The sequence below is a fragment of the Nycticebus coucang genome, chromosome 3 (assembly GCF_027406575.1).
Source record: "Nycticebus coucang isolate mNycCou1 chromosome 3, mNycCou1.pri, whole genome shotgun sequence".
NCBI lineage: Eukaryota > Metazoa > Chordata > Mammalia > Primates > Lorisidae > Nycticebus > Nycticebus coucang.
Window position 1 is genome coordinate 8,019,336 of NC_069782.1, and position 24,601 is coordinate 8,043,936.

At 40.4% G+C, this 24,601-nt stretch overlaps 1 protein-coding gene across 3 annotated transcripts in view; it reads left to right on the forward strand.

Annotated features, from left to right (window-relative positions):
- MRTFA (myocardin related transcription factor A) overlaps positions 1-24,601 on the forward strand; it is a 214,351-nt gene that overhangs the window by 8,736 nt on the left and 181,014 nt on the right. The window contains exon 2 of one of the 3 annotated variants that reach the window (XM_053582668.1): positions 16,965-17,051. The exons of the other annotated variants lie outside the window; for them this stretch is intronic. The gene's annotated coding sequence lies outside the window, so the exon portion shown is untranslated. The remainder of the gene's footprint in view (positions 1-16,964; positions 17,052-24,601) is intronic. 3 annotated transcript variants of the gene reach the window in all.

Consider the following 24,601-nt stretch of genomic DNA (forward strand, 5'->3'; position numbering starts at 1 on the left):
CTTGGAAAGTTGTTCTTTCCTCATATTTTAGGATACACTGTGTTGCGTTTTGGTTTTACAGTGGTTTTATCATGATGGAAACTTTGGCTTTGTTGTTTTTATGTTTATATGCACTTATGATGGATATATTTAAAGTGTTTTTTTTTTTTTTTTCCTGGATGTGGTGGCTTATACCTATAATCTTAGCACTTTGGAAGGCCAAAGCAGGAGGATCACTTGAGGCTAGGAGTTTGAGACCAGCTTGAGCATAAGTGAGACCCTGTCTCTACAAAAAAATAGAAAAATTATCTGGGCATGGTGGTGCACACTTCTAGTCCTAGCTGCACAGGGGCTGAGACAGGAGGATCCCTTGAGCCCAGGGGTTCTGGGTTGCAGTGAGCTATGATGTTGCCACTGTACTCTAGCCTGGGCTCATCTCTGTCTCAAACAAAACAAAAACGAAAAATCATCTTTCTGAGTTAGCCGTATGTGTATATCATCATTCCTTTAAGAGGAAGAGATGGGAAAACAGAATTTAGAAATTAAAAGTAAGGGTTATTTTCTTTCTTTTTTCTTTATATGTGATAATTAAGTTTTATGAAAAGGAATCATTTAGATTAAAGGTTCTATTCAGGAGTCTTTTACTCTTTTTTTTTTTTTTTTTTTTTTGAGACAGTACCTCAAGCTGTCGCCCTGGGTAGAGTGCTGTAGCATCACAGCTCACAGCAACTTCCAACTCCTGGGCTCAAGCAATTCTGATTCTCCTACCTCTGCCTCCTAAGTAGCTGGGACCACAGGCACCCGCCACAATGCCCAGCTATTTTTTGGTCGCAGCCGTCATTGTTGTTTGCCGGGCCCTGGCTGATGAGAACCCGCCAGCTCAGGTGTATGTGGCTGATGCCTTAGCTGCTTGAGCCACAGGCGCTGAGCCAGGAGTCTTTTATTCTTTAAATCTAACGAACACATCAGGTTCATGCCCTAAAGTTTGTGGCATTGAAGGCAAAGATGTAGTATTTTATTCTATTTTACAGATTCAGCGAACCAGTTCACATTATCTTGTTGATATTTCCTTTTTGGTCAGATTTTTTTGGGGGGAGGTAAAGGTAAAGATCCTGGAGTGGGAACAGACAACGAAGAACATAATGAGATTTTATGCTAATGATTTGCAATGAAATAAATAGAAAGATTTTGGCCAGGCATGGTTTTCATGGCTGTAATCCCAACTACTTGGGAGGCTGAGGCAAGAGGAATTGCTTGTGCCCAAGAATTTGAGGTTGCTGTCAGGTATGATGCCAAGACACTCTACCTGGGGTGACAGAGTGGGACTCTGTCTCAAAAAAAAAAAAAAAAAACAAAACAAAACAGATTTCCTTATCCAGTAGAAATACGTAAGATGGTATGGTTCATTTGTGTTCTATATGTCATCAGACTTCATAAGCTATTCATGAGATTTTAGATTTTATTTTCAACATGTCTAATAACCTCTTGGTGCCTAAATAAAACAGATAATTATAGTGTAACCTTTTGTTCTATTTGGAGAGTGTTGAGGGATTTTTGAATAACTTCCAAAATTCACCTTCATCAAATGAGTGCTAGAAAGCTTAAAAGTTCTTTCCAGAGCAGGGATTCTTAAAACTTTACCTGCATAACCCTCTGTGTGTAAATGTTGGGGAATTAAATCACTTGATTTCAAAACTTATTATAAAGCTAGAGTGAAAAAAGTGTAGTATTAGTGTAAAATAGATGTATGGTTCATTGAAACAAAATAGAGAGTCTAGAAATAAATACATATATATTCATTTGATTTTCAGTGACAGCTCAAATGTAATTTAGTAGAGGAATGTGCTGCTTGAACAGCTAGATATTTGTATGTAAAATAAAACGAGTCTCAATCCTTGTTTTACAGCATATACGAAAGTTTATTTGAAGTGGTTCATGCACCTAAACATACAAGCTAACCATAAAACTTAGAGAAGAAATTGTAGGAGAAAATCTTTGCAATCTTGGGATAGGCAAAGATTTCTATTTAGCAGATAAGAAACACTAACCATTGACTTGGCACCCGTAGCTCAGTGGTTAGGGCACCGGCCACATACACCGGGGCTGGTGGGTTTGAGCCTGGCCCTGGCCAGCTAAACAACAACAACAACAACAAACAGCCAAGTGTTGTGGCGGGTGGCTCTACTCTCAGCTACTTGGGAGGCTGAGGCAAAAGAATCATTTAAGACCAAGAGTTTGAGGTTGCTGTGAGTTGTGATGCCACAGCTCTGTACTGAGGGTGACATAGTGATACTCTGTCTCAAAAACAAAAAAAGAAACATTAACCATAAAAGTAAAAATTGATAAACTGGACCTTACCAAAATTTTCTTTTCTTTGAAAGGTACTGTTAAGGGGCAGCACCTATGACCCAGTGGGTAGGGCGCCAGCCCCATATACCGAGAGTGGCGAGTTCAAAGCCAGCCTCTGCCAAACTGCAACAAAAAATAGCCAGGCATTGTGGTGGGCGCCTGTATTCCCAGCTACTTGGGAGGCTGAGACAAGAGAATCACCTAAGCCCAGGAGTTGGAGGTTCCTGTGAGCTGTGACACCACGGGACTGAGAACTCTGTCTCAAAAAAAAAAAAAAAAAAAAGATAACTGTTAAGAAACTGAAAAGTTAAGCTACAGACCTAGGAAGAAATGTGTACTTGCTACATATCATCTACAAAACGTAACAAAAAACTTGAAAAAGTAATATGACAAATGGTTCAATTACAAAATAAATAAAACACTTCTTTTTTTTTTGAGACAGAGTCTCACTATGTTGCCCTGGGTAGATTGCCCTGGTATCACAGCTCACAGCAACCTCAAACTCTTGGGCTCAAGTGATTCTCTTGCCTCAGCTTCCCACGTTGCTGGGAATACAAGCATCCGCCACAACGCCCAGCTATATTTTGGCTGTAGTTGTCATTGTTGTTTGGCAGGCCTAGGCTGGATTCGAACCCGTCAGCTCTAGTGTATGTGGTTGCGCCATAGCCACTGAGCTACAGGCGCCGAGCCCAATTCCAAGTATTGATGAAATGCAGAGCAGGGGAACCTAACCCAAGGCCTAGGATGGCTATGAATGTAGCCCAAGGCAAAATCTCAAACTTACTTAAAACATTATGAGATTTTTTTTGTGATTGTTTTTGGGTGGAACTTGATTTGGGTGCAGTTCTTGAGTGTGAACTTTGTAGACAACATTGTGTCCCAGTGTCATATAAAATAAACATAAGTATGCTCTTGCTATTTGTATGCGTGTGTGGCTTCCAGTGTCTTTTTTTTTCTTTTTGAGACATAGCCTGTTGCCCTGGGTAGAGTGCTATGGCATCACAGCTCACAGCAACCTCCAACTCCTGGGCTCAAGCGATTCTCCTGCCTGCACCTCCCAAGCAGCTGGGACTACAGGCATTTGCCACAACGCCGGCCTATTTTTTGGTTACAGCCATCGTTGTTTGGCAGGCCCAGGCTGGATTTGAACCCGCCAGCTCAGGTGTATGTGGCTGGAGCCTTAGCTGCTTGAGCCACAGGCGCCGAGCCTCCAGTGTCTTATCCTCCAAGTTAAATTGACATCAGATGTTACCTGTGCTCAGAGTGACTTGGCAAGGCAGTGATCATTAATAATTTTTCAATATGCCATTGCAACATTAGGTGTTTAATGTTATTTAGAAGTCAGGTGAGCATTCTTATTTGATTATTAAGGGTATTTCTACACCTGGATGGTGCCACTCATGTCATCCCACGCTGCTTTACAGTTGGCTCTCTGCCTCGCCCTGCATTAGTAGCTGAAATGTGGGCCCAAATCTTGCTTTGTATTTTCCTGTTAATTTTCATAATAAAAGTAAATATAGTCCCTTATTTAATAATTATTTTTTTAAATCCCGCATGGATTCTACAATGTCTCAAAAGAAGACTGAACACAAAAGAGAAATTACTAATGAAGGAAGACTGTTTAGTGAAAAGTGGACAGATGGCTACTTTTTTGTTGAGGCTAATAGTAAAGCACTCTGCTTATTTTGTAGGGAATTTGTGCAAGTTTTCAAAGACTGTAATTTGGAAAGGCCTTATATGCAAAAATATGTGGGCAAATTCAATGCTTATGAAGGATTGTGTTATAAGGACAAAACAGTGGAACTGAAAAAAAGTGTTTTCAACAAAAATTTTTTTTTTAGAAAGTTATAACTCAGATGGATTCCATTGTGAAACCTAGTTATGTGTTGGCATATTTAATAGCAAAAAAGCAAAACCATTTATTGATGGTGGTTTATTAAGCAATGTATGGAAAGCATGGTGGATAAAATTTCCCGGAAAAGAAGAGATATTTCTAAAATCACTTTGTCTTACTAGACTATAGTCAGGTGAACTGAAGAAGTAGGAAAATCTATTGAAAGAAATTTGTAGAGTAGAGCTGCTAATTTTAAATTTTTTTTTTTTTTTTTTTTTTGTAGAGACAGAGTCTCACTGTACCGCCCTCGGGTAGAGTGCCGTGGCGTCACACGGCTCACAGCAACCTCTTAACTCTTGGGCTTACGTGATTCTCTTGCCTCAGCCTCCCGAGCAGCTGGGACTACAGGCGCCCGCCACAACGCCCGGCTATTTTTTTGGTTGCAGTTTGGCCGGGGCTGGGTTTGAACCTGCCACCCTCGGCATATGGGGCTGGCGCCCTACTCACTGAGCCACAGGCGCCGCCCTGCTAATTTTAAATTTAATGATTTGGTGTGATGGATGACAGCCCTGATGCTACTCAAATATGGCTCAACTTGCCATTTTAATTAGAGATACTGATAATGAATATAAGGCTACTGAAGAAACGTTTTCCTTAGTGTCATTAAAAAATGCAGCTAAATCAAAGATTTATACAAAGAGGTAAAAGTATGTTAAAGTGATTTTGTCTATTGTCAACATGTCTGGTGTAGTTACCAATGATGCCCTTGCAATGTTAGGTAAAAGAGAAGGACATGTACAATTAATAGATGATTCAATTGCCACCCCAAACTCATGTTTGCTGAAGTATCATTGCATAGTCCGTCAAGAAAATTTATGCATGGCAGAGCACAGTGGCTCATCCCTATAATCCTAGCACTCTGGGAGGCCGAGGTGGGAGGATCCCTTGAGCTCAGGAGTTTGAAACTAGCCTGAGCAATGAGCTGTGAGTTACGATGATGCCATGGCACTCTAGTCTCAGCAACAGAGCGAGACTGTCTCAATTAAAAAAAAAAATACATAAAATACTAAAAAAAAAATGTATGACAGTCACATCGTCATCAAGATTGTGAATTTCATACAGGCCAAGTGATTGAATGATTGCCAATTCCAGGAATTCCTTAGAAGAATTGATAATGACTGTGGCAGCATCATTTATTTTTGGGAAGAATGACAGCCAAATTGAGGCCACATGTTAAAAATATTTTATGATTTGCACATGTTATCAAGTCATTTATGGTATTGAAAACCAAAATTGTGCTAGGACTTAACAATGAAAACTGGCTTACAGATTTAGCATTTTTAGTATATTTAACCACTCATTTAAATGAGTTGAACATGGGCCTTGAAAGTGAAAACCAACCTACCAATACAATGTTTTTTGTTTTCAGACAGAGTCTCAAGCTGTCACCCTGAGTAGAGTGCCAGTGTCATAGCTCATAGCAACCTCAAGCAACCTCAAACTCTTGGGCTTAAGCAATTCTCTTGCTTCAGCCTCTCAAGTAGCTGGGACTACAGGCGCCCCCACAACGCCCGGCTATTTTGGGTTATAGTTGTCATTGTTGTATGGTGGGTCTGGGCTGGGTTTGAACCCTCCAGCTCTGGTGTATGTGGCTGGTGCCCTAGCCACTGAGCTATAGGTGCCGAGCCTCAATATGTTTTAAACCATAACAGCATTCCAAATGGAACTGAAATTAAGGCAAACAATTTTATGCATTTCAGCACATTGGCTAAGTAAACATAGTCCTGTGAATAGTGAGAAATATGCAGCCTTGCCTTTTGATTTGACACAAGAATTTGGTAACATTTCAAGATTTCTGGGAAAATAATATTTTGGTGCATTTGTGACTCCATTTTCAGGCAACATAAATAAGCTACCTGCCAATTTTCATATGGAATGCACAGAGCTGCCATCAGATATTCAGCTTAAGAAGTTGATCATATCTCTTTACTGGGCTTTTAAAGGTCCTAAATTCCTAGAGGCAAATATCCTTCACTTCACAACCATGCCTTATTCATGTCATTGCTTTTGGGTAGCACCTGCATTTGTGAGCAACTATTTTCAAGAATGAAGCCCCTTAAGAGTAAAATTAGGGCAATGGCCGTGCTCAGTGGGTAGGGCACGGGTCCCATATACCAGGTGGAGGGTTTGAATGCGGCCCAGGCCAAACTTCAACAACAAAAAACAGCCGGGCGTTGTGGTGGGCTCCTCGGGAGGCTGAGGCAAGAGAATCGCCTAAGCCCAGGAGTTGGGGGTTGCTGTGAGCTGTGACGTCACATCACTCTACTGAGGGTGACAAAATGAGACCCTCAAAAAAAAGAGTAAAATTAAAACCAGAATATCTAACTTGAGAACTCACTGAGAATTGCAGCTGCTTCCATTGAACCAGATGTTGATACATTAGTTTCTCAATGTCAAATATCCCTCTAGTTTTATGTTGCCCACTGTTATTTTAATTTTTTTTAGAGACAGAGTCTCACTTTATATTGCCCTCGGTAGAGTGCCGTGGTGTCACAGCTTACAGCAACGTCCCAACTCCTGGGCTTAAGTGATTCTTTTGCCTCAGCCTCCTAGTAGCTGGAACTACAGGTGCCCACCACAACGCCCAGCTATCTTTTTGTTGCAGTTTGGCCGGGCCGGGTTCGAACCTGCCACCCTCCATATATGGGGCCGGCACCCATGTTGCCCACTTTCATAATAAAAAAATCTAAAGAAACCAAAGACATTTTATTACTTAGATACGTACATTTTCTTTTATTTTTTTTTGAGTTAGAATGTCACCTGATCACCCTCAGTAGAGTGTGCCATTGCCTCTTGGCTCACAGCAACCTCCAATTCTTGGGCTCAAGCAATTCTCTTGCCTTAGCCTCCCAGGCAGCTGGGACTACAGGCGCCCGCCACAACACCTGGCTACTTTTTTCTTTTAGAGATGGGGGTCTTGCTCTTGCTTAAACTGGTCTGGAACTTCTGAGCTCAGGCAATCTACCGGCCTCAACCTCCCAGAGTAGGACTAGGATTATAGTCAGGAGCCACTGCAGTCCAGCCTCTTTCTTTCTGATTTGTTTGTTTGTTTGTTTTGTTTTTTAAGATAGAGTCTCACTCGGTCACCCTGGATAGGATGTCCTGGCATCGTAGCTCACAGCAACCTCAAACTCTTGGGCTCAAGTAATCTTCCTGCCTCAATTTACCAGTAGCTGGGACTACAGGCACCTGCCACAGTGCCTGGTTAGATTTTCTATTTCTAGGAGAGACAGGGTCTCGCTCCAGCTCAGGCTGATCTTAAACTTGTAAGCTCAAGCAGTCGGCTTCCCAGAGTGCTGGGATTATAGGCGTGAACTACTGCGCTTGGCCCATGTACATACTTTTTCTGTATTAGTGATCCCAGACTTGGGACCGCCTCGATTTTGAAAGACTCTCTGAATGGGTTACTGCATAGTTAGGATTATTACGTGACAATGTTTTTGCTTGTCTCTGGTGGTGGATATCATGAAGATTGTGTGTGGACTTTTGTTTTAGCTCATCAGCTTTCATTAGTGTTTTTGTGTTTAACATATGGCCTAAGCCAACTCTTCTTCCATTGTGACCCAGAGAAGCCGAAAGTTTGGACACCCCTGATGTAGAGCAACTGGAGTTGGTGTGTGTGGGTGATGGATGTGTGAACTAATATAACCACTTTCTTAGAAAGTTAAACACATATACTGATCATATAATGTCAGTCTTGTTCCTAGGTGTTTATTATTCAAGAAAAAGGAAAACACATTCACAAGAAGACCATGTGAATGTTCTAGCTGCTTTATTCATAATAGCCAAAAAATTGGAAACAACAGAAACATCAACAGATGAATGCATAAACTGGATAAATAAGTAATGGATTAGTACTTAGAAAAAAAGAAAGGAATCAGTTATTGATACATGCAAACAACGTGAATGAATCTCAAAGCATGTTGATTGAAAGAAGAAAGACGAAAAGAGAACTTTATGATTTCATTTATATGAAGTTCTAGGATAGGCAAAACCAATTTATAAGGATAGACATTCCATCAGTGGTTGCTTACGGGGAGGCTGACTGCAAAAAGGACATGAAGGGTGATGGGATGTTTTTCTTTCTCTCTGTTTTTTTCTTTTTCTTTTCGAGATGGGGGCTCACTGTGCTGCCCAGGTTGGAGTACAGTGGCTATTCAAGGTGCCAACATGGTGCGCTGCAGCCTTGAACTCCTGTTCTTGATCTTCCTCCTGCCTCACTCTCCCAAGTAGCTGGGACTATAGGCATGTGCCACTGCACTGGCTCGGGATGCTTTTTCTTGATTGAGAATCATGGTTCATGAGAGTATACATTTATCAGAACTCTCACTGAATCTGTACACTTAAAATGTTTTCATTTTCCTGAATGTAAATTATACTTCTAAATTAATTAAAAAAATAGTATCTGGGTCAGCACTCTGGAATAAACAAAAGATGTTTATGTGCCAAATCTAACAGCTGACCTATACCTCTACACGTGTACACACTGCAGGAGTGTCTGGTCCATGATACGTCCTCAGGTTTCTGATGGATGAATGAATGGATGAATAATGTGCCTTTTTGCAGCCCCATTGCAAGAATATAGCCCATTCTTCATCCTTTTACAGTTTCCTAATTGCAGTCATTTTATGGAGCTAATTTATTTGGCTTCTCCTGGCAGTAGTCCCTTGAGATCATTCATTGATTGGAGTAGTTACTGAACATGTACCATGTGTATTTACTGTCCCTAAATAAAGTACTTGCTGACTGTGAGGAATCACACAAATGTCAGTTGATTATATATATAAAATTTACATTTGACTTATAAAAGCAAATGCAAGATAAGCTGTTCTTGCTTAGAATCTGTTTTAGCTACTGTTCTTTTGTCTTATATATTTATAATCAGTTATCTGTGGGAAAATAACATAAGCTTAATAATAGACTCTGCTTATGATTTCTCAGATGGGAGAAAGCAAAAACTTTTTATGATATAGCTGAAGAAATGGCAGGTTTCTTTTCTTCCTTTCCAGTTAGGGTCTATGAAGGATGAGTGTCCTGACTTAATTTAGTCACTAGAACCAAATTGTTTCTTGGTCTTATAGTTAGTCTATAACTGTACACTGTCTACATAGAATTTGGTTATGGCTACTTAAGACTTTTATAGGTAACCACGTAGAATTATTACATTTTTTTTTTTTTTTTCAACTAGAACTCAAAAAGCACTGGTTATCATTGTGTACTGGTAATTATTACTTTCCTGACTTTGGCCAAGCTGCCCTGAATTTATGGAACAGCTTTCTTCTTCCCATTCCCCAAACTGTCCTTGCCCATTTTAAAGGTTGGTTTGATGCTAAACTTTCTAGAATACAACTTTGCTTCATTAATACTGATCAATCATGCAGTCTCAAACTTGTTTTCAGACTCACCTTTCTTTTGTGCCCTCATCTAATTTCTCTTTTTTAACTTAATTTCTTTTTCCCTCAAGACTATTTTTTTCTTTTCTTTCTTTTTTTTTTTTTTTTTTTTGTAGAGACAGAGTCTCACTTTATCGCCCTCGGTAGAGTGCCATGGCATCACACAGCTCATAGCAACCTCCAACTCTTGGGCTTAAGCGATTCTCTTGCCTCAGCCTCCCAAGTAGCTGGGACTATAGGCGCCCTCCACAGTGCCTGGCTGTTTTTTTTGTTGCAGTTGTCATTGTCGCTTTAGCTGTTCCAGGCTGGATTTGAACCCGCCACCCTCGGTATATGGGGCAGGCGCCCTACCTACTGAGCCACAGGCGCCGCCCTATTTTTTTCTTTTCTATTAGCCTCATAAGTCATTGGGCTAGTAGCTGTATCCAATTGGTGTTTGTTTAGCAGGCCCAGGCCAGGTTCAAACCCACCAGCCCTGGTGTATGTGGCTGGCGCCCTAACCACTGAGCTACAGGTGCTGAGCCTCTTGTATCTTTGATGGGTTCAAAATCTTGTTTAGGGGTGGCGCCTGTGGCTCAGTCGGTAAGGCGCCGGCACCATGTGCCGAGGGTGGCGGGTTCAAACCCGGCCCCGGATGAACTGTAACCAAAAAATAGCTGGGCGTTGTGGCGGGCGCCTGTAGTCCCAGTTGCTCGGGAGGCTGAGGCAAGAGAATTGCTTAAGCCCAGGAGTTGGAGGTTGCTGTGAGCTGTGTGAGGCCACGGCACTCTACCGAGGGCCATAAAGTGAGACTCTGTCTCTACAAAAAAAAAAAATCTTGTTTAGTCATTTTTCACTATCAAAGATTAAATATACCTTTTTTTTTTTTTTTTTTAAGACAGAGTCTTACTTTGTTATCCTCGATAGGGTACTGTGGCATCATAGCTCACAGCAACCTCAAACTCTTGGGCTCAAATGATCCTCTTGCTGCAGCCTCCCAAGTAACTGGGACTATAGGTGCCCGTCACAATGCCTGGCTATTTTTAGAGACAGGGTCTCACTCGTGCTCAGGCTGGTCTCAAACTCCTGAGCTCAGGCAATCCACCTGCTTTGGCCTCCCAGAGTGCTAGAATTACAGGTGTGGGCCACTGTGCCTGGCCTTTAAATATACTTCCATTTTATATTTTCACCAGCAGGGCATAAGAGTTCTTGTTTTTCCACATCCTTACCAAAACTCATTTCCTGTTTTTTTTTTTTTTTTTTAAATAACATCCATCCTAATGGATGTGAGGTGGTAGTCTTTTAAAGTTTTGATGTTTTCATATATGACTGGTAACATAGTGTTGCCTCTTTAATTATTATCACATTACCGAGTTTTTTTTTCCCACAACACTTACAAGTCATATCTGAAGTGCTTATGCTTTTATTTGTTAACCGTAAACTCCATAAGGCAGGGAGTTTCATCACTAGTATCTCTAGGGCTCAGACGGTATTTGACACATTATGCTTGTTTTGCAAGTATTGAATGAATATGAGTGAATGGGAAGTAAAGAATCATAGTGCAGTGGTTAGACCAAAAACTGTGGCATTGGACAGTCCTGGGTTTGAATCCTCATTTCCTTGTTTGTAGAATTGATTTGATAATGCCACTCTCATAAGATAATGGTACTATTAAATGAGATTACATATATAAAACCCTTAGTACAGCACCTGGAACATGGTAATTATCCAGTAAGTGGCAGCTATTATTATTAAAGGTCACCTGACCAACAGGACATAAGTAGACTTGAGTTTAAATATCCTCATTCTACCACTAATAAGCTATGTAATTTTTTTTTTTTTTTTGAGACAGAGTCTCACTATGTTACCCTCAGTAGAGTGCTGTGGCGTCATAGCTCACAGCAACTTCCAACTCTTGGGCTTAAGTGATTCTCTTGCCTCAGCCTCCCAAGTAGCTGGGACTATAGGCGCCCTCCACAGTGCCTGGCTGTTTTTTTTGTTGCAGTTGTCATTGTTGTTTTAGCTGTTCCAGGCTGGATTTGAACCTGCCAACCTGGGTGTATGTGGCCGACGCCCTACGCACTGAGCTATGGGTGCCACCCATAAGCTGTGTAATATTGAACACTTTGACTAATTTCTTAGGGTCTGAGTTATTTCATCTGTAAAATTAGAACATTAAGTTAGATGACCTCTAATGGCTCTTCTGCAATTTTCATTTGATCCTTAACAGTTCTTTATATTCACTGCAGCAATCATTACCACTTAATACTTTTTCAACTTTAAAAAAAGGAAAGGTTGTTAATTCCAGAGTTTAAATCTCAGAAGCATCAATAGATTCTATTCTATCAATAGAATTGATAGAAAAGGTGTTTTTTTTTTTTTTTTTTGTAGAGACAGAGTCTCACTTTATGGCCCTCGGTAGAGTGCCATGGCATCACACAGCTCACAGCAACCTCCAACTCCTGGGCTTAAGCGATTCTCTTGCCTCAGCCTCCCGAGTAGCTGGGACTACAGGCACCCGCCACAACGCCCAGCTATTGTTTGGTTGCATTTCAGCTGGGGCTGGGTTTGAACCCACCGCCCTCGGTATATAGGGCCAGCGCCTTACTGACTGAGCCACAGGCGCTGCCCCTGATAGAAAAGGTGTTTTAAACAAATTTTTTTTTGAGACAGAGTCTTACTCTGCTGCCTTGGGTAGAGTGCTGTGGTGTCATAGGTCACAGCAACCTCAGACTCTTGGGCTCATGCCTGTAACTCTAGCACTCTGGGAGGCTGAGGTGAGTGGATCCCTTGAGGTCAGTTCTAGACCAGCCTGCGAAAGAGTGAGACCCTGTCTCTACCTAAAATAGAAAACTAGCCTGGTGTCCTACTGGGCACCTGTAGTCCCAGCTGCTCTGAAGAGGATTGCCTGAGCCCAAGAATTTGAGGTTGCTGTGAGCTATGATGCCATGGCATTCTACCCAGCATGACAGAGTGAGACTCTGTCTCAAATAAATAAAAAACAAACATAAATAAAGATACCTTTTGGTCTTTTTTCTTTCTTTCTTTCTTTTTTTTTTTTGAGACAGGGTTTCACTCTGTTGTACATGCATAGCATGCATATAACATGCATATATGTGCACACGCTGCCAAACTGATCTATTAGTACATGGTCAGGTGGAAGAATTTCTATAATTTACATCTTTCTTTAAATATTTGTTTAATGGAAAGAATAAGGGCCATGGAAGGTACTTAATGATTACGTGACAGCGAGACACATTGTACACAGTGTGAAAGCCTCTGGGCTTTCAGTGTCCTTAGGAATAAAATGGAGATATAGAGATGCTGTTAAAATTAAGTGAAATATATATGTAAAGTTCTTGCATATGCAGCACATGTTGGTTCTGTTTCCCATTCATTTTTCCATTCTGTTTTTCATATAACTGAGCAAAATCTCTTTTAGCGTAACTAACTTTATTAATCTCTGTATTAAGATTATTTAGCCACATACCCCAGATTGATAATGTAATTTCCTTTTTCTTATCAATTGCAAATACTATTAGAAATTTATTCTTGTTCAGACTTTGGAATGAGAAAAAATTTTTAAGGCATAATTAAATGAGTTTGCTTTAGGCAGTTTTCTGAGATTTGGCAAATTTGGGCAGGAAAATTAGAATTGCTTTCACAGTGGAGTCCCCACCTGGGACATAGTTGGCAGTAGGAAGAAAGGTTGTGCAATCACATTCTTTATCAGATGTTCGGTAGAGTTTATTGTCTCTTGAAACACTCAAGGAAGTCCCCTACTTCTTTCCGTTTAGTCAAGAAGCTGATTGTGGAATAGGGGATGAGTAAATGAAAATTAATCTGGCTTTGGCAACTGGAGAATGAGAAGAATGCTAACCCCAGGCATGTAGGCTAGTTTTAGCTCCCAGGGATCTCCTCAGAGGTTATAACCCATTGGTTGTAAACATTTTTTTATAAAAGCTCAAACTGTAGATGAAGTCTGAATTAAGTAGGACAATTCAGAAGATTTTAGGTTGTAGCCAGGTGCAGTTGGTCATGATATAATCCCAGTTTTTGGGAAGGCTGACGTGGGAGGATCACCTGAGGCCAGGAGTTCACGACCAGCCTAGGCAACATCATGAGACCCTATCTCTACAAAAAAAAAAGGGCGGCGCCTGTGGCTCAAAGGTGTAGGGTGCCGCCCCCATATACGGAGGTGCTGTGTTCAAACCCGGCCCCTGCCAAAAACTGCAAAAAAAAAAAAAGCTGAGAGTGGTGGCATATGCCTGTAGTGTAGTTTCAGCTACTTGAGAGGCTGAGGCAAGATGATTGTTTGAGCCCAAGAGTTTGAGGCTGCAGTGATCTGTGATCATGCCACTGCTTTCCAGACTGGGCAACAGGGCAAGATCTTGCCTTAAATAAAAACAAAACAAAACAACAACAACAAAAAAGATTTAGGCTGGTAAGGGAACAACAGGATTATTTTTACTGGCCCAAATCAATTTTGGTGTTTTGGTTTTACTCATCCAAAATTTGCCTTGGTATAGCATTATTCTCTATCAATCCATTCTCTCTCAGGGTAGCAAAAATGTTCCTAAAAACATAAATGAAATTGTATCACTTCACTGCTTAAAGCCCTTACCGTAGCCAGTGATTTTTCCATGGTACTTAGAATAACATCCAGATTTTTCCATGGCCTCCAAGGTGCATGCATACTGTACCTTTGCTGTTCTCACCACGTCATGTGGCATCCTTTCTCCCTTCAATTGATGATGCTGCCATACATTGGTCTGATTCAGTTCTTTCAACTTTTCTTATCATAATATCTAATAAGGGAATACTTTCTGCCCCCAACATTCCCTTCTTTGTTTCCTTTATAACTTGGGGAAGTTTTACTTAGTTTTCTGCTTGATGGCTTGCTTGCTTATTTTTGTTTCCCTATGCTATTAGATTATAAACCCATGAAGGCAGAAACCGTGTTTTATCCTTTTTTGTCTGCCCCATGCCAGTATGTGATAGATATTTAATAAATATTTACTGAATGAGTACTTTGCTAAATTATGCTTTATAGAAAAATGGATACTGGCAGCACCTGTGGCTCGAGGAGTAGGGCGCCGGTCCCATATGCCGGAGGTGGCGGGTTCAAACCCAGCCCAGGCCAAAAAAAAAAAAAAAAAATGGATACTTTAGTTCATTAAGGGACAGGTATTAACTTGCTGATCTGATAATCCATAAAATGATAAAGGTCAACATGGGTCCAAAAAAAATGACTCATTTTTAGGGGGTTAAATTTTTCATGATTTAACTTACTCTGGGAAGCTTTTCCTGATTGGTCACAATTAGACTAGATTCTCCTCTTGTTTAGTATGTGACACTATGTACTTGCCTCTTTCACATCAACAGAGTGTGTACTTGATTCCTCGAGGGAAAGAAAGTTTAGTTTTATATTATATCCTTAGCACTCAGGTTGGTGTCTGGCACATGGTGGTTTTGCTCAATAATGATTGTTCAGAGAGGAGTAAGTGTTAGAATTGAGGTTTATCTTCAGTATCTAACAACTTTTTTTTTTTTCTTAGAGACAGAGTCTCATTTTGTCACCGAGTCTCATTTTGTCACCCTTGGTAGAGTACCATGGCATCACAGCTCACAGCAACCTCCAGCTCTTGGGCTTAGGCAATTCTCTTGCCTTAGCCTCCCAAGTAGCTGGGACTAGGCGCCTGCCACAATGCCTGGCTATTTTTGTTTTTGTTGTTGTTATAGTTTGCCTGGGGCCGGCACCCTACTCACTGAGCTACAAGGTGCCGCCCCAGATACTAATAACTTTTACTCTGATAGATTATGGGGCTCATTGGTCCCAAGAATCACTTTGTGGTTCATCTGATTTTTCAAGTTCACCAGCTCATGATATTAGTAAAAATTAATTTTTAATCTTTATTGTGGAAAATTTCAAATACATATAAAAATAAAGAGAATAGTGTAATGAACCACAACCACAGAGCTATCTCCCGGCTTCAACAATTATCTACATGTGACCAATCTTGTTCAACATTACTCCCCTTTTCTCTTCAATATTTTATAACAAATTTCGGACATTATACCATTAAAAACTAGTTAACTCTTGGAAAAACCTGATACAAAAATTTCATTTGTCTCCTTGGAGATGCCAGCTGATGAATTTCCATGTGTTAAGCCACTCCGAAGGCCTGATTCACTGTTGAAAACATATACTCTTTTATAATTGCTGAAATAGCCACAGTTTGCTAGAATATGCTACAGTAGTTAAATATGATTCTATGGGATAGAGCTTACCAATAAGTAAAAACTCACATGTCAGAAATAAATTTTTCCCTTTGGAGATTTGTAAAGACAAATAATACTTTTTGGTTTTGTATATTACAGGCCTTTAAGATTTGTCTGGAAAATGAAAATGAAATATGGTTTGTGGATTAATCGAGTAAATTCCTGTAGTTCTTTGTGGATGAATTCCTGAGAGTCACATTAGTAAAATGAAGGGCAAGAGTGCCAGAAGACTCTGAGCTAGAAAGACTCCTAATCCTTGGGAGGTAGACAGTTTAGATTAGAACTTGGGCCAAAGGAAAAGTCACGTGGCGTTTGTAGTGGTTATGGTTAGTTTTATTCTGAAAGTTAAAGTTGTAACCTAGACCTCTGTAAATAGCATAGTCTGTATATAAAATTTCCTTTAGGAAGGGAAGACATGGCACTGTTTTCCTTTGGTAAATATTTTAAAGGATTAAGTATTAACTTGTAGAATTTAGAGACTGGCACTGAGTGAATGGTTGGACCAGAACCATGCTTTCTTGTGATCCCTTTTTTTTTTTTTTTTTTTGTGCAGAAGAAATGAAGGGGGCAAGAAATGATCATATCAACTTTTTTTTTTTCCTAAACCAGCCACATAGGAGAGCAAGACCCTAACTGTCAGATGCTGCAAGTTCTAGTCCTGCTAGGATTGCAGCCTTACTTTCTCTTTATGCTGAATTACTACCTGAGACTTCTGCATGAAGATTGGTAGGAGATGGTGGATATAGCAATCCCAAATTCATTCCTGGCAATATATTTTGAAAATCTTCTCTTTTATTCCCTAGTCCATATTCCTGTAACCCTTAGTAAATTCTTCTATTGGTACTTAGCACGCAATGCCTTGAATGGAGATTTTGTCATAATCATCTGTGTATCCTTAGCATCTAGCACATGGTCACCTGTTACGGTCCTGATTTCAGTGCTGAGATGGTGTCCTTTTGTTATTTCCCTGATGGCTAATCCAGAATGTGATAATAGCGGTAGTCTTGTGTATGTTCCTTTCTGTATTATTCTTCCTAGATGCTTTGCTTTCAGGCTCTAAACCATCTTCTTCTTTTGGAACCTTCCAGGAAACAGAAGGAGAGAAAAATTTGTGTTCAAAACAAGAGGAGTTGGTTGGGCTCTGTGGCCTGTAATCCTAGCACTTTGGAGCAAAGGTGGGTAGATTGCTTGAGCTAACGAGTTTGAGACCAGCCTGACCAAGACCGAGACCCTGTCTCTACCAAAAATAGAAAACTAGCCAGGTGTACTGGTGGGCTCCAGTAGTCCCAGCTACTCGAGAGGCTGAGGCAAGAATCACTTGAGCCCAGGAGTTTGAGGTTGTTGTGAGCTATGACATGAGGGCATTCTACCCAGGGCGGTGCACTTAAAAAAAAAAAGAAAAAAAAGAAAGAAAGAAAAAAACGAGGAGTATGTCACTGAAGTTGTTTATTGTTGGGATCACTGACTTCAGTGTTGGTAACAGATGCCAGAAGTTCATTATGTCTTACTATTCTTTATCTACTGAGGTTTGGTCCCCTACCTGTGACTGTGAGGGGGAATGGATTTCAGTTTTGATCATCAAGCCAATCATGCAGAATTGATCAGAATTAAACTATATTATTTATTTTGTTGTCTATATGGTAACTGCTGAAATTAATTTGGACAAAATGTAGAGTCTAGGCCAAATTAAATCTGTGGTTTATCATCTATTATTATAAGATAGTAAGATTAAAAAATATATTATTTCATCAACTCAACCCTGTTTACCAGTTGGAAAAGTTGGAAAGCCTTTTGTCTCAAACTGCACATACACAAAATCAAAAGTGAACCATTTATATTCCTCCTCTAAACCTTTTCCAAATTCATTCATTTTCCTCTTTTAAACCAGCAGCTTTTCCTGTTTTTTTCCTCACAGTCACAGGTGGGGGACCAAACCTCAGTAGATAAAGAATAGTAAGACATAATGAACTTCTGGCATCTGTTACCAATTCTATTTTTTGAGTTGCTCTGGTCAAAACTTTGAACTTTTATCTTTCTCTCATACCTCGCAACCAGTCTGCCAGGAGAACTTACTGGACATGTCTTCAAAATATATCCCAATCATCTATTTCTCACCATCTCTGCAGCTACCATTCTGGTCCAAGCCACTGTCCTATCTTGCCTGGATTGTTGTAGTACCTCCTAACTGATCTCTCAGCTTCTACCCTGTTATTCTCAACACTGTAGGCTGAATCATTCTTTTTATTTTAAGAGATGAGGTGTCACTCTGTTACCCAGGCTGTAATGCAGTGGTTTCATCATCATAGCTTACTGCAGTCTCAAACTTCTGGGCTCAAGAGATACTCCCACCTCAGCCTCCAGAGTGGTTGAGGCTACAGATGCATACCAGCGTGCCTGGCTAATGTTTTAATTTTTTGTAAAGATGGGTTCCTCACTGTGTTGCCCAGGCTAGTCTTCAACTCCTGCCTCTGTAAGCACTGAGCTGAATCATTCACTTTGTTCTCCAGGCTGAAGGGCAGTGGCCTGATCATAGCTCACTGGAGCCTTGAACTCCTAGGCTCAAGCAATCCTTCTGCCTCACCTCCTCAGTAGCTGGACCTGTAGGTATGTGTCACCATGCCCAGCTAATTTAAAATCATTTTTAGGGATGAGGTTCTTACTGTGTTACTCAGGCTGATCTCAAACTCCTGGCCTCAAGCTATCCTTCCACCTCAGCCTCTCAAAGTGCTAGGATTATAAGAGTGAGCTGCTGTGTCTCATTCAACAAATATTTTTTGAACACCTGCCATTTTCCAGGCACTGTTGACAATTGAAAAATATTGTGGGTTATTGAAGTATTTCTAATTTTATCAACTTTCTTGTATTCTTGGGAAGTTTGTTTGTGGGCATTGCTTAAATGCAGGTAGATTTAAACAAAAATTGCTATGGTAAAACTTTGGTTATGTAGAGACCAGCTTTGTCTTGTCTTCAAGCATCCTGAAGAGCATTGAGCCCAACAAAAAGGGAAAGAAAATGCCTTAGATAGTCAAGAGAAAATGTGAACGTTATTTACAATTCCTGAGAATACTTGAGTTGCCAGAAGTATTGTGAGGAGTTGGTTTTTCCATCAGAAGTTGGAGTGTATTCATTAAACTGTCTGGTTATAAATAAGTCAGCATTTTGTGAGAAGAAACCCAAAACCCTAGGTGACAGGACATTCAGGGAAAAGCAGAAAGGGAAGAATGGAGTACAGTAGTCAGAGTAGCAGATGAGATTTGAAGTGACAGTGGTGTACTTGATGAGGGGTAGACTTTTTTTGTTTTTGAGACAGAGCCTCACTGTTGCCTGGGTAGAGTGCTGTGGCATCACAGCTCATAGCAAACTCAAACTCTTGGGCTCAAGTGATCCTCTTCCCTCAGCCTCCCAAGTAGCTGGGACTACAGGTGCCTGCTCTAACACCAAGCTAGGTTTTCTATTTTTAGTAGAGATGGGGTGTCTCACTTTTGCTCAGGCTGATCTCGAACTCCTCAGCTCAAAGCAGTCCACCCACTTCAGCTTCCCAGCGTGTTAGGATTACAGGCGTGAGCCACTGTGCCAGCCAGTTGTAGACTTTTTAACACAGAAGAAATGAAGAGCCAGAAAAGACACTTCTCTGTCTGGTGGAGAAGAACCAGTGCTGCAGGAACACCTTCAAATACAAAAGGCTTTGAAGACTCTCCTTTGAATGCAAATCAGTACCATAATGAGATACCACTTCACCTTCATTAAGATGGCTATCATTTTAAAAAAAAAAGAAATGGAAGATAAAGTGTTGGTAAGAAGGAGAAATAGTGTGTTGCTGTTGGGAATGAAAATGGTATTTCCACTGTGGAAAACAGTTTGATAGTTCTCAGAAAGTTAAAGGATTACCCTATGATCCAGCAATTCTACCTCTAGATGTAAACTTAAAAGAATTGCAAGCTGAGACCTAAAAGAATTGCCAGCTGTGACACTTGTCCACCAGCAGTTTTATTTATAATAGCTAAAGGGTGGAAGCCACCCAGATGTCTGTGAGATTGACTGATGGATAAACAAAATGGGATATGTACATGCAATGGAATATTATTCAGCCTTAAAAGGGATGAAATTCTGATATATAACCACAATACAGATGAATCTTGAAAGTACTATGCTAATGGGCAGCGCCTGTGGCTCAGTGAGTAGGGCGCCGGCCCCATATGCCGAGGGTGGCAGGTTCAAGCCCAGCCCCGGCCAAACTGCAACCAAAAATAGCCGGGCGTTGTGGCAGGCGCCTGTAGTCCCAGCTGCTTGGGAGGCTGAGGCAAGAGAATCGCGTAAGCCCAAGAGTTAGAGGTTGCTGTGAGCTGTGTCACGCCACGGCACTCTACCGAGGGCGGTACAGTGAAACTCTGTCTCTACAAAAAAAAAAAAAAAAGAAAGTACTATGCTAAGTGAAAAAAGCCATACACAAAAGGGCTTAGATATCACTTATACGTGGTCCCTAGAATAGGCAGATTCAGAGATAAAGATGTTACTTCTGTACCTAATGGTACAGAGTTTGTGTTCTGGAAGAGAAAGTATTTGGAAGATGGATAATGGTGATGAATACAGAAGATTTTGAAGACACTTAATGCCACTGAATTGTATACTGAATTATTAAAATGGGGCACTATGGTGCACACTTGTAGTCTCAGCTACTTGGGAGGCTAAGATGAGAGGTTTGCTTGAGCCCAGGAGTGCTGGGCTATAGCGTGCTATGTGAGTTGGGTGTTTGCATCAAGTTTGTCATCAGTACGGTGGCCTTCTGGGAACAGGGAACCAGAATGGGAACAAAGCCCATCAAAACTCTTGTGTTTATCAGTAGTGGTATTATGCCTGTGAATAGCCACTGCACTCAGAGGCAGGAGGACAGACATAGTAAGACCCAACCTCTTAAAATAAAAAGAGGAAAGTAATACATTGTATTTTATGTATATTTTACCATGCGCACACAAAAGAAGCCTCTGCTTTCCAGTATGTACAGGGAGGGCCTGAGTGTAGACTGAAGCTAGGCCTGTTGTGCAGATCATCAGACATTAGTGATGAGATGTGGTAGTGCAGTAGCCAGGGAAGCCATTCAGCTCGTCCTGTAGCCACAGGAGATTGATTTCAATAGGAGATTGATTTCAGTCATCAAGAAATTTTAGATCAGGCTGGGCAATCCTAGCACTCTGGGAGGCTGAGGCAGGTGGATTGCTTGAGCTTACAAGACAAGCTTGAGCAAAAGTGAGACCCTGTCTCTACTAAAATAGAAAAACTGAGCAAGAGGATCGCTTGAACCCAAGAGTTGGAGCTTGCTGTGAGCTATGACACCATGGCATTCTACCCAGGACAACAGCTTGAGACTGTCTCAAAAAACAGACAAAAAATGAAATGTTAAATCACAAATTTGAAATTATTTCTGGGAAAGGAGTACTGGATGAATAGGTGGGAGAGAGACCTACTTTTCACTATATACCTTACTGTACTGTTTGCTTAAAAAAAAAATACATATATATATATGTGTGTGTGTGTGTATATATATATATATGTATAGTTATGGGCTTGGCACCTGTAGCTCAGTGGCTAGGGCGCCAGCTACATACAACAGAGTTGGCGGGTTCGAACCTGGCCCAGGCCTGCCAAACAACTACTTGGAAGGCAAAGGCAAGAGAATCGCTTAAAGCCCAAGAGTTTGAGGTTGCTGTGAGCTGTGACACCATCGTACTCTACTGAGTGTAACATAATGAGATTCTGTCTCCAAAAAAAAAAAAAAAAAAAAATATATATATAGTTATGTATTATTTATTTAGAAAAATTAAAAGTTTATCATGGGGAAACCAAAAAATGTTCATTTTATTCTGTTTAAAAGGAACAGAAATCTATGTATTTATTTAAGACTACCTGCAGAGGCTCAGTATGGTGGCTCACGACTGTAATCCTAGCATTCTGAAAGACTGATATGGGTAGATTACTTGAACTCAGGAGTTTGAGACCAGCCTGAGCAAGATTGAGACCCCCATCTCTAAAAATAGAAAAACTAGCTGAGTGTTGTATGGATGCCTATTGCCCCAGCTACTTGGGAGGCTGAGGCAAGAGGATTGCCTGAGCCTAAGAGATTGAGGTCTCTTCGAGCTATGAAGCCAGGGCACTCTACCCAGGGCAACAGAGTCTTACTCTGTCTCAAAAACAGACAAACTGAACTTTCAGCTGAGATTCTATGTGAGCATGTATTGAGCCAAAAGCATTGGAAATAATCACTATAGTTTTCTACTGCCCAAGGTTTTTTTTTTTTTTTTTAAAGAGTCTCTAGGTTGCCCAGGTGGAGTGCAGTGGACTGAGCAATCCTCCTGCCTCAGCCCCTGAGTAGCTAGAATTATAGGTGGCTGCCACTGTTCCTGTCTAATTTTTCTTATTTTTTTTGGTAGAGATGAGTGACTCAAGCAATCCTCCTGCCTTCACTTACCACAGGGCTTGAATTAGAGGCCTGAACCACTGTGCCTGGCTTGCCTAAGTTTTTTAAGGGACAATATTTCCAAATTCTCAGGGTATATACATTTAATTTTTAAAATTGTTCCAGTTAAGGAATGAATATTTAAACTTTTCTGTTGTAATTTCTAAAACATTTTCTTGGTAAAGTGGTATATTTAGTAGTGGAATAAATGCACTGGGCTAGCCATCAGATTATACTTCCAGTTTCACTGTTATCAAGTCCCTGAACTCTTGTGCTCTGGCTTCCGAGCTGAAAATGGGATTAGGGCTGGACATGGTGGCTCATGCCTATTGTCCTAGTACTTTGGGAGGCCGAGGTGAGAGGATTGCTTGAGCTCAGGAGTTCAAGACCAGCCTGAGCAAAACTGAGACCCTGTATCTACTAAAGATAGAAAAATGAACCTGGCATTGTGGTTGTAGTTCCAGTTGCTCAGGAGGCTTAAGCCCAAGAGTTTGAGGTTGCTGTGAGCTAGGCTAATGCCGTGCACTCTAGCCTGGAGCAATAAAGTGAGACAGTCTTTAAAATAAAAAAAGGATATGTTAGTTTCTAAAGTTCTAGTTATAAACGTTTAGTCATTCTAGGTTTTGTTGGCATTTCTCTAAAGCTGATAAAAGATTGAAAAGAATTTTGCTTATAATTTCATATAAAAGTATAATTCATTTCAGTATAAAGTGAGTTAGACTTGGATTCAAAGGGGCTTAGTCAGTGGATGACTAAAACAACTTTTTATATAAGATTATCTTGTGTAGAAGTCAGTTTCAAAATATATTCCCTGACAACTCTGAACTAAAATCTAGGATCTCACTTGAGATTAATTTAAGAAATTTGTCATTAGCTTATATCTTACTTCTAGTATTTTTAAAAAGTTACTCATCACCATTTAGGAGTTGACTTTTTCTGTTATAGCTTTCACTGAAATACTATTGCTTTAGTCATTCTCCCCTAAGTTCCTTTTCCTGAGTAAAAGATTGAGCTCATACCTTTGCATAATGATGTGGAAAGTATTTTAAGCTTGGCATGTTCAAACCTGGCAGACTGGATTAATATGTGAACAAATTAGCACATTAAAACATTTTTTAAGTTCCAAGCCATAAATGTGTTTTAAGTGCAGATGGGCATGTATAAAATTAATACTTTAAGCCTGGAATAGCACAGACATTCAAAATGCCTGTTGCCTTGGGTGACTGAGTTTCAATGATACTGTTGCTTGCCCTGCACATTTCTGTCTCTGATTTAAGCAGTCACTGCCAGGAGCAGAGTCAGGAGAGGGTTTGCCCCTTTGGCACTCAGCTACACTCTTCTCTTGGTAGGGAAAAGGCTGCTGTTTTACTACTTAAACTCTTACCGTATGGAAAGTTTCTAAAAATAAACTTTGGATTTGTTATTGGACTTCTAAATTTGTAACTTCTACTGTCCATCACTAGAGCTGATATAAATACTTAAACACAAAGCTGTGGTGTCATTTTAGTAAAAAAGATCACCCAAAATATCTAAAATATTGATTAAATTACTTTATCTTCAGTTTATATCTTAGTTGACATGGATGATGACTTGGTTTTATTGTTAAGCAAAAATTACTTGGTTGGTGGTTTTTAGTGAATCCACTTTAATTTTTTGTGCATGCATTATTGGCGTAATTACATAGTAGACATATTCATGAAAATAGAAGTGTATTAGATTTTGACAATCCAAATTGTTTAAATGTACCAAAGTACCTGATGTTATAAAGAGTTCTGGCTGGGTATAGTGTCTCAGACTTCTAATCCCAGTGCTTTGGGAAGCTGAGGTGATTGGATTACTTGAGGCCAGGAGCTGAAAACCAGTCTGGGCAATATAGCGAGACCCTTTTTCTAAAAAAAATTTAAAAATTAGCTGATGTAGTGTGGGCATGTGGTCCAGCTATTTGACAAGCTGAGGTGAGAGGAACGCTTTAGCCCTGGAGTTTGAGGTTTTGGTGAGCTGTGATTGTGTCACTGCTCTCCAGCTTGAGTGACATCAAGACCTTGTCCCTATAATTAAGAGTTCTGTTGTTTTTCATTTTGTAAATTTGGGTCAGTTGGGCCTTTAATCAACAAGTACTTACTGAGCACCTACCTATGATGTGCCACAGACATTGCCAAGTCTTGGGGGGATACAAAGTTGTGTAAAAGATAATCCCTCTGGAGGTGGTGCCTGTGGCTCAGTGAGTAGGCATTTCTCCCACCCCGTATACGGAGGTGGGAGGTTCAAACCCGG